Below are 11390 nucleotides of genomic sequence, written 5' to 3'. Positions count from 1 at the left end.
CCGTTACCGTCTGGATTCCAAGGGATGTCAAAAGATTGCGTGGCCGCCCATCTACAAGATGGTCAGACTTCTTCATCAAGCAAGACCCTGAATGATTGGTTTGAGGCTCTTCGTGTTCCTAGAATGAACAGACACCATTGGGCTACACTAGCACGCGACAGGGATAAATGGAGACGTTACTGGAGCCCGCTCGAGCAAATTGATGATTGATGGGAAGTCAAGTGATCGAGTGATCAATAACTAACCTAGATATGTAACACACGCTTCCCCCCCACACACACACACCATACCCAAAGCACAACAGTAAATTTCCTTTGTTTTGAGTAAACACCATACCTGATTTTTCTAATAATTATGTTTGACCTGACACTTGCGCTCTCACTAAAGCCAGACCTTGTTAAGACAAGAGCAGTCTACTGGGTTCAGGAAATAGTCCATGAACAACAGCAATAAAATCAATGGTTGAATTTCACCCTGGCACCTCCAACTCTTTATTTTTGTCCTTTCAGTCTGTAATATTTTTTATTATTTTTTTTAGGAAGAATCAGATTAGGGTGTTGCTAGCAACTAGGGTGTTGCTGGACTAATCATGAATCATTTAAACTCCAATAATCATGTTCTATTTGCCCTCGGAATAGAGGAATAGGTAAGAATGATCCTATTTGAGGATTGTTTATCTTTTATTTAATTATTGTAAGATACACAGTTACAAGGATTTCATGATTGGGTTTCGCTCATACAATGTTCCAACACCCATTCTTTCATCCGTGTATGATTCCCACCAGCAATGTCCCCAGTTTCTGTTCGCCAACCCCCACTTTCAGTATGCCTCTACGGCAGACACTTCTCTCTCTCTCTCTGTCTCTTTCTAGCTCCTTCTCTCTCTCTCTCTCTCTATATATATATATATATATATATCTCAATTCAAGCATTATGGTCACTGCCAACTATTTTAACTATAAAAAAACTACTGAGGAAAGAAGCCTGTAAGACCAAAGGAAAGAAAAGAATTTTTTACATTGCTTTCTCATCTTCTAAACAAAGAAAATGCATTTTAAACATATAGGTTTTAAACATTTCTTCCAAGTAACTCCAATAGTGCTCCTGATATTATTTCTTTAATCTTCACGTATCTTACTATAAAAATTTTTTTCCAGCAGAAATACATGAATACAGTCTTTTATTAAATGTAGTTTAAAAGAAATATTTACCAAAAATATCATTATTATTTTTCTCCCAACAGTATTATCTATTGACTCTTTTTCCTTTGCAAACAGATTTAGTTCATTCCATTCGAAAGATCAAACACAGGAGAATCCAACAGCTGACTTGCATCCTTCCACCCATCTCACTCATGCGTCAGATTATTTGCTCTGTAACTCTGTTTCCTCTTCCGAGTAGCAGGAATCAAGGAGCAGCCCTGAGCATCTTGCTGGGTCTCCTGTGGCATCAGTGCTGGGTGCCCGTCATCTCATTTCAACTTCCCTGCTGAAGCTTCAATAAAGAAACACTTATGGCCCTCCTACAGAAATGACAAAGAGACAAAGTATGACAATTCAGGGTTCACAGATTTCTTATTCCCAGTTCTGGAGGCCTTAAGTGCTGAGTCGGGTACAGGAAGGTTTGGTGTCCGCGAGCCTCATCCTGCCTCATGGACGGCATCTGCTCACAGAGTCCTCGTCAGGAGGAAGGACCCAGGGAGCTGTCATGAGCATGTGACCAGGACACTAACCCACTCATGAGTGTTTTCCTCATGCCTGAGCACCTCCTAAAGACCCCACTTCCCAGTACTGCATTTAAGTTTAAATTTCAAGTTACAAATTTTGAGGGAACACAGCATACAACTGAGAGTGCCGCATTTCAGAGTTGGGGACTCACATCTAAAGAATCTCGGTTACCATTTCTATTGGGTTTGTTTTCGTTGGCGTACAAGCTTGTTTAGTCATTTATTTTTGTTTAGGAGCTACACGCCACATCCCTTTTAGTTCTCAAGGCTGTTGTACATAAGTGAGAGATACAAACACACACACAGAGAGAGTAAGCACTGCCCTGGAGGTGCTCTGGAATTAAGGGCTATTGGAGATATTAGAATAACTTTCTGGAGAAAATGTCTCAGCAAAGGAAATAAATAGAAGTGACCGCCAGGAGGGAACAGGACCGGGCTTGTATACACAAGACAGTAGAGAAGGTAGGAAGCAGAGTGTGTATTATATGGGATCCACAGAGGCATTTAGAAAGTGGAACTCTGGCTCTGCCCTTGAGAGATACAATAAATTGCTGTTTTAGCAAGAGAGCTATAGCTGAATAGCCAGATTTTTATGGAATAGTCATTCTGCTTGCAGGATGGAGGATAAATTGGAGATCATGAAAGCCAGGAGTTTGAAGAGACCATCACCTCAAAAGGTGAATTATGTCTGTGGAGTCTCAAATGCAGTGAGCTCCTTCACCCAAGTAAAGACCCCTAACAGAAGTCCACTCTATCTGGATGCATTGAATTTCCTGAAAAGTCCTACATGAACAGCAAGTCTAAATTGGAGCCGACCCACTTGGGGAGTCAGGAACATGAACTGCAACATCATCCGCTGGAGATGCATCAGAAAAGCTTCTTCTGATTTATGGCATCCACCAAGCATTCTAAGTGCCCTTCTTCAGAGAACAGGCTCTCTTTACGCAGTAACAATATTACTGCAGTGCAAATAAGCACAGCCAAGAAAGTACGTGACCAAAGAGAAGGGTTGGGAAAGTCACTCCTCTGAGAGAAGTAATTCTCTCTCTTCTAAGAGAGGGGCTAAATTGGGTGTATTGGGTTTCCTCTGGTCAATATCCAAGGACTTCGCCACACCAACTAGCAGTTCTCAGGTGCCAGTAGGGTGCCCAAGAGTCAGTGAAAAATTCAGCTAAACTCTGAATTTTTTGCAGAGCCACAGGCCAGAATCAAAGGTAAAAGTTCAGCCTTCCAAAACCAGTCTCCACTTGTTACCAGTTACACACCCAGGCACTTCCCTGTGCTTCGGGTCCACAGACTATAAATCAGATGTTCCCAGGCACCCTTCCTTGAGGTCAGTTAATTTGTTAGATCAGCTCAATGAACTCAAGAAACCAATTTGCTCAGTAGATCACTGATTTATCACAAAGACTATAACTGGACCAGCCAGTTGGAAGAGCTGCATCAAGGGGTATAGGAAAGGAGCAGCTGCCTCTCTGCCCTATTCCTCCGTTTCCTCTAAAATGTTCAGAGTTCACCAACGCAGAAACTTTTGAAAACCTCCTCCCCTTTGGTCTTTATGGGGACTGTATTACATAGACACAAGTGATTACATAGGCACAACTGATTATCCCCTTGACTACTACAAAAAGGGAACTCTCCTTGGGCTGGAGAGATAGTACAGCTGGGTGTGATCCAAAAATCAAGGAAGGAAGGAAGGAAGGAAGGAAGGAAGGAAGGAAGGAAGGAAGGAAGGAAGGAAGGAAGGGAGGGAGGGAGGGAGGGACGGAAGAAAGGAGGAATTCGATGGTATATACCCCAATGTGACCTTTTTAAGATATCAAAAGACACTAAACACCATAATTTTAGGAAATTTCAAGGTTTTAGGGAGCTGTAGATGCAAGATGAAGACCATGTGTATATGGCAAATATGTTTTGGTCATATGAATGTTGAATGACAAAAGGTAGACAGACAGACGATAAATCACTCTCTTAGGGGTAGAGGTGGGTGGGGGGATAGTCTCTTATTGCTCTGGAAGTAAGAACCCAGAAAGTGGAGTGAGAAGAACTGGAGATGATTCCACAGCTCATTGAGAACGGGCTGCAGGTGATTAATTTTAAAGTGATCCCAGTGTTTCTCTTCTCTCTTGTTCTCATTTTTCCATCTTGGACTCTGTTTCTAGCCTTCAATTGCCTTCGTCTGGAATGTCATTTATTTATTCCCCCATACTTCCTTTTAAAAAGCAATCTATTTTTATCATAAAAATTTGGAAGAATTTCAAAGATCATTTAGCAGAACATCAAAATTTCTAGATGAGAAAATTGAGTTCATGGGACATTTCATACACTGGCAATGTCACACAGCTGTGCTGTATCTTCTCACTCCATATCCAACGTCTCCAGATGCAGTGCAGATACTCTGTCATCTTAACAGTATAGAGATAATTCCAAAGTCCCATTTTCCATAGCTTTTCACAATCGAGTCCCTTTAATACAAAGAAAAGCTGTCCATTTTTTTTAAGTCTTTGGTGAGTAACCACATCTGGAGAGATAAATTTCTATATGCAAAATGCAAGTGTATAACTGTGTGCATGTGTGTGTTAGTGTGTGTGAGTGTTAGTGTGTGTGTGAAATAGGAGTGGCATATTGAAGAAAAAAGAACATAGGCAATACATTTGAAAACTGAAAACTTAGCTTTGAATACAAAAAAAAGAATAATAAAGTGAGGACAAAAGTCCGTAATCTCAAGGAACTTAAAATATCTTCAGGTTGATGAGATGTGAAATGAAAGAGCAATTACAAAACAATTTCTCAAAATTACATAAGGCATTGTGGATACTTAAGCTTGAAGATGCTGAAAGGTCAAAGAGTAGTTCTAAATAATGTTGTTCCAAAAAGCAATATAAAAATCATAGCTGAGAAACCATGCATCCACTTGGTGGCAGCCACAGAAATTACTCATAGAAAAACTTCGATGAAATTCATTCAGTCCCACTCATTTTGACATTATGCATCATTCTCTTGGACTTTGGGCCAGATTTAGACAGGAGAATAATACAGAACCTTTATTATTTTCAAGGTCTCATAGTCTCTGTCCTTAGATTTCATGGACTTAATATTATTAATATTGCTTGACCCCATCATTCTCTCTGCTCGTACTATTATTTATCATTTTCCCGCGTAAAAACTTTGTTTAGTGTGACTTTCCCCCATCTATACTTTATTTCCAATTTATAGATGTCATGCCTCCTGAATTGTTCTGAAGTTTCATGAATTCTTTTCTTATAAATTTTCTTTGACTTTTCACTGACCCTGTGGGCTTTTGGAAGCCGGATTATTTCTGCTTCCTACACCCCCGAGTCTGCCCTCTCACCTGCCTCTCATTTATATTTATAAAGTGCTCTTTGCCAAGCTCCTCCGGTGGGTCTCAGCCTTATCCAGGGGGACCCGTGCAATTCCCATCCACTGCTCAGACCTCCACTTCCCTCTCCCTCCTCCCCTCCTGCCGTCAGAGTGGAGTTTCAAGGAATTCTATTGTATTTATATAATTTCCCCAAATCCTAGACTATATCTCACTTGTGTTTTGCCTCTGGAAAATTGAAATCTGCACGATTTTTTTTTATTCTAATCTTTACTTGGGCTGGAGCGATAGCATAGGGGTAGGGCATTTGCCTTGCACGCAGTCGGCCCGGCCAAACCGAGTTCGATTCCTCTGCCCCCCTCAGAGAGCCCGGCAAGCTACCGAGAGTTTCTCACCCGCATGGCAAAGCCTGACAAGCTACCCGTCACGCATTCAATATGCCAAACATAGTAACAAGTCTCACGATGGAGACGTTATTGGGCCTGCTCGAGCAAATCGATGAACAACGGGAGGACCGTGACCACGACCAATCTTTACTTGGGTACTGTGATTTACAATCCTGTTAATGAGTTTCATGCATACGTCATCCCAACATCCACCAGCCACCAGAGTGCCCACTTCCCTCCACCAAGATCCCAAAGGTCCTTCTCTTTCAAGTCTCCCCCCTTCCTCCCCCCAGCCCTGTCTCACCCATCAGCTCAGTTCCGTGGACTGACTCGCCAGCTCCCTTTCCTTCGACCATTTTTGCTTGTACCTTCCAATTCCACACAGGAGAGATCCTTCTCTCTCCAACCCTTTCCTCCTGACTCACTCTGCTCAGCACAATGACCTCGAGTTCCATCCACTTCTATGCAGGCTATCTAGAGAAAATACTCACTAGTGTGAAAAAGACAGTATTAAGTACAGGCCACTTATAAGAAATGAATTACTCATGTGCTTGATTGTATGCGCTACATTTAATATATAATAACTCATGAGTTTGGGATGTATTACTAACAATGAATGGAGTTCCAAAATCCAGGTTCAAACTCTTAATTCCTTCATTTATAGTTCTTAAGTAAATCATAGTATTTTTGTTCTTCCCCCCACCCAGTATCATTCTGCTTTTAATTTTTTTGATGAGGTAGCATTGGTTCACCACAAGATAAATGCTTTAGGGTAAAATGTTACCACCCCATGACTACAATCCAAGTGCCACTACCTTTCCACCACCCTAACTGGGCCCATTCAGCACCTCTGCTCCCATCCCTGCAACCTCAGTCCTACAGTCAGTCTAAGAACTTGTTGTTGTTGGGCATTTTTTCTTGCATTGTTTTTCTTAAAGTATCTCACTAAGAGTGAGATCATTTTGTATTTATATTTTTCTTTTTGACTTATTTTACTAACGTACCCCCTCTGGTTCCATCCAGGTTATTGCAAGAGGTGTGATTTCTCAGCATTTCTCACAGCTGTGTAGTATTCCATTGTGCATATACACCCCAACTCCTGTGTCCACTATCTGTCCTCGGGTTCTTGGGTTGTTTTCAGATCTCAGCTGTTGTAAAAATCATTCTTTAGATAAAGCACAAACATCAGTTACTTGGACTAAAGTTCAAATATGCAGCCATATCGATCTCACAATGAAGATGACCCACCATCACCCTGACGGTGTCTGGTATCTCTCTCACCTCTCACCTTGCTCACCTGACTCTTGGCAATATTAGAGGAGCAATACTGGTGATAGCCGATGGCCTTCCTAATTCTCAGCTACAAATGCATCCATCTTAGTTCTTCATTCCCTTTATTTCTGCTATCTGCACCAGATTTTCTTTCCTTCTTTTAACACATTTATTATGTCACCTATTTATCTTTTTTTTGCTCCTTTTTGGATGAGAACATTTGGGTTCTTTCTCTTAGGAAAATTTCAATGGTTTAATCCAGTGTAACGGCTCTTGTTTCATGGTAGCTACGCAGACCTTGACTATCTTGAATTGAAAGTTTGTACCCTATTACCAATCTATTTCCCCGACACCAAGCCCCTAGCAGCTGCTTTTCCACTCTCTGATTCTATGAGTTTTATTTTTTTAATTTAACACATAAAATATAAAGATATTGTGTAGTATCTTTGTCTGCCTTGTTCTGTTAGCGTAATACCGTTGGGTTCCATCATGTTGCTATGAATGGCAGGATTTGCTCCTGCCAAGACGGAATTACATCCCATTATGCATATTCACCACAACTTCTTTATATTTTTATCCATTGACAGATACCTCAGTGTGTGCATATCTTGGCTAATGTGAATAATGCTATACAATTAATCTTTGTATCTCTTTGACCTCCTATTTTCATTAACCTGGGCTAAATACTCACAAGTCAGATGTCATCAAAGGTTGCAAATGTCCTCCTTATTGTTCCATTGGACTGTCATTTCCTGACACTCTTGAATGAAATTTGAAATGAAATTCAGTATCAAATAAATGAAAGAACTAAATTCACTTATGCTGTGACAAAGCATAAAATGTTTGAATGCATGTACACATAATGATAAAACACACCACGAAGGATCCATTCTTGGGGTGGCTACACCAGCGGGAGAGACTGAGTTTCAGTGAAGAGAAGAAAGTTTGGAAAATTAGGGACACCCCAGGAGGAACCCTGAGGTGAGCCAATAATGAAGTCACTTCCCCCACATCCCACTCCCACAAACCAAAACCTGACTGTGTTTCTGTACTTGTCCTTTCCAGGAAAAAAAAGTCAAGGTCAAGGTGAGCTTCTGTGCACAGGTGACTAGTCTGGCGAGAATAATGCCCTTTGCTGTGGAAAGTGAGACTAAGCTTTCCTCAACCAGTAAGCGACCCCCTCTGCCCCTGTGCTCCCGCCCACCCTTCCCGCAGCCTCGCCTCACACACCCCTGCAGAGCTGCTGTTGCTCCCTAAACTGGACACTACCCAGCAGTCACAGAATTGAAAATCCACTGCTTCAGTATATTTTCTGAGGATCTCATTTGAACACACCAAAGGGATCAGCATTGAACCCCCTGACAGGAATCTCCCTGCCTTCTGGGACTTTCAGAAGTCGGACAGAGCTTTCCTGGGGGTAACACGGTGGTTGTCACCAGCACAGGTCAGAAGCAAACATACAAGCTAAAGTCACCTAGACAAAGACTCTTTCGCTGGTTGGGCATTCCCTTTTGTTCTCTCTCTCTCCTTTTGGGTGCTGTGGTTTGCAAAAGAGGCATTGAGTGGCAATCATGTTCGGTCTAGAGTCTACTTTCAGCATGCATTTCCCATTCTGGGAGGATAGTACCTCATGGTGTTTCACTAATAAAAAATTTTTTTGAAAAAAAAGAATCTTTCACTGGTTTATGAGAGGTGAGGAGGGATAGTAGCCTCAAGCAGGGCAGCTGCCATTTTTCTTTCTACCCAACGCCCGGACAGAGCCTGAGCACCACATGGCCCCTCGTGTCTCAGTGACCCCTAAGGGAGCCAGCAACAGCACCCGTTTCTACCTGCCCTGCCTGTGTGGGAAATGACCCCTGCACTGACTTCTCAGGGAGCCAGGGACCCTAGGCTGGAGCCAGGAATTGGTCTTTGCAGGGAAGGAAAGTCAAGTCAAAGTTCTTCTGAGGCTTTTCAGACCTGTCTCTTCCCTCAGAAGAAGGAACTTCAGGAGGAGACAAATAGTGAAGGGAAACATTTACTGATAATTATCACAATCACGATTACAACCATCCTGTTATTCATCGATTGCCTCGAGCAGGCCCCAGTAACGTCTCCTTCATCCTAGCCCTGAGATTTTTTACAGAGTGCCATATTCAAGGCTCTTTCAGGGTTAGGAGAACGAGACCCATCATTGTTACTGGTATTTGGCATATTAAGTACACCACAGGGAGTTTGCCAGACTCTGCCGTGTGGGCAGGTGACATTCGGTAGCCTGCCAGTTTGTCCAAAGTAGGAATGAGATAATAAGATGTCGCTTCTGGGAGCTGGGTTTTATAGTCTCTGAGTCTTGGCTGTTGATGGGATTACACGGCACCAGGGGGCCAGTTGGTGGGTGTGACCCTCGCCTACTGGAATTTGGAGGATCTGGGTGGAGGATGCTCAGCCCCGATCTGAGCAGGCCTGGAGATCTCAGCCCCGAGACCCACATGGCTTTGTTCCTCTGCCTTCATGCATGTGGAGAGTGGTCTCAGCATGGTGGTGGCTGATTCTGAGAATTATGAAGAAGAAAAAAGAGAGAACAAGGTTGAAGAGAGAACACGGGCCTCTCCCAAGGGGAGTGCAGAGACTACACATCTCTGTAAAGCCGGGTCCCTCCAGCATGGGAGATATCCCACTGCCCGTTGTAGAGTTTGCTGTATAGGGATTCTCCAAACTGCCCCCCAGGGAGCTTCCCCCAAGATAACAGTCCCTTGCTAAGCTTTGTCAAGGGGAAGACCTCAGAACTTGCATCTGCCTCATGCCCATCAAAACTCTTTGTCCCTGGGGGAGCTTCTCTCTGAAGCAGGGTGCAGCCTTCTCTAGGTCAGTGCAGGCACCAGGAAGAGACTTATCAGACCTCAATTTCTGGGTTCACAAATTGGGTCTGGCCACAATGCTTTCTGCTACTTTAAGGCTAGTGATATCGCAACTCATTCAAATCTCATCTTGGTTTTTTTCACATGCCAAGAACTCGCTGCCCTCCCACGAGCTCCCTGCCTACTTCAGCTCTAACAGGCTTTGCTGATGAAAACTCCTAAGCACTAAGTGTTGAAGGCAAATGGTTATAAGAAAGCTTATGTGTCCACAGATAAACCTGCTCAATTTTTAAAACCCAAAGCTCACATGTTAGTGAACAGAAATTATTGTGGCATATTCATCTCGTAGAACGGCACTCAGAAATAGATGGAATGACCTATCCATATGCATGATAATGGAAACTCTCAAACTAATCATTTTTCAGGAAAGAAATCAGACAAAAGAAAGTAAGTACATTATGACTGCAGTTAATACCAACAATAAAAATACTAAAGAAGATCTGTGTTTTCCTGGAGACTGGGGAGACGGGAAGACAGGAGACCTACTTTAAGAGGTGCCCATTGAGGGGCAGGGTCGGGGTAGGACAGGAAACTTGCTAACACAGCCTGAGGGAAGCCAACAGTTGTCGGGATTAGTGATGGAACATTGTGTGTCCAAAATTGAACTATGAATAACTGAATCACGGTGCAGCAATAAAATAAAATTTGGGAGAAAACCTATTTTTTAACAGACCTACACAAAAATATTCTGGACCTGTAACTTTCCCTCATTTTGTGTGTCAAAAAGATCCCATTTTCCAGTCAATCCCCCCAGGATGAGCCCTCGTAAGTGTGGTCCTGTACTGGGTCCCTGCCCACAGGGGTGCCTTTTTCTTCCTCTCGACTTTCCAATAAACTTTTCTACCTGATAACTTTGAGTCTGAGCATCTTTATTACTTAATATTTTCACCCTAGAAAGTATTAAAGAACCTGGAAACTGTGGACCATCACAGAGACCCACCTTCACCTCTCCTGCACCATCACTGCAGTGAAGAAAACACTCCCCCAAAATATAAGTCCCAACGTGGTCCAGCCAACAGTCCTTACTTAACATTTTCCCTTTCTCCAAATTACTGTGATGTACACTGTGGGTTTCCTTCATCAGAGAGGGGAATCATTCACTAGTGATCCTCCCTCGCTGGACAGGAAGGCAAAGAGTGAGAACCTCCCAGGGCACAATCAATTTGAACTTGCCACCAGGTTCTGAGTCAGTGGCCCTTCTCAATTGCAAACTTCTCAGTTCTAATTCAGTTTCCCAACTTTGCAGTGGAATACAGACACTGGCCTCTGCCAGCTGCCTGAATGGTAAGTAACATGAGATGAAGATTTTAGATTTCTGGAGCGATAGCACAGGGCTGGAGCGATAGCACAGCGGGTAGGGTGTTCGCCTTACAAGCGGCCAACATGGCCGACCCGAGTTCGATTCCTCCGCCCCTCTCGGAGAGCCCGGCAAGCTACCGAGAGTATTCGATATGCCAGACACAGTAACAACAAAGTCTCCAATGGAGACGTTCCTGGGCCCGCTCGAGCAAATCGATGATCAACAGGAGGGCCTCTACTTTTTCTACTACTATCACCTCCTGCTCTAGGCAGAAAGATGGAGGCGGACTGAAACCTGAACCATCCCGGGCACGGGAGGCCTTTAACACATAGGACCCATTTCAAAAACCAGAAAGCCATTGAGACACAGAATTCCAAGCCAAGTGCAAGGAAATCTCCCAAGACGGGGGCCGGGGGGTGAGGGCTGGACCCCCTAAGAGAAGATGCTCCACCACTGGAACAAAGGCCAT

The 11390-nt window shown here is 43.3% G+C and overlaps 1 pseudogene; it reads right to left on the bottom strand.

The window, feature by feature from the left end:
* Positions 1-543: 543 nt before the first annotated feature.
* Positions 544-669, bottom strand: LOC130034838 (uncharacterized; annotated as a pseudogene).
* Between the last annotated feature and the right edge of the window lie 10721 nt (positions 670-11390).

This window comes from Sorex fumeus, unplaced genomic scaffold (assembly GCF_029834395.1).
Source record: "Sorex fumeus unplaced genomic scaffold, SorFum_2.1 ptg000061l, whole genome shotgun sequence".
In the NCBI taxonomy this organism is placed as follows: Eukaryota; Metazoa; Chordata; class Mammalia; order Eulipotyphla; family Soricidae; genus Sorex; species Sorex fumeus.
Note: the sequence above shows the minus strand (reverse complement) of the source record. Positions and strands in the feature narration are given on the sequence as shown.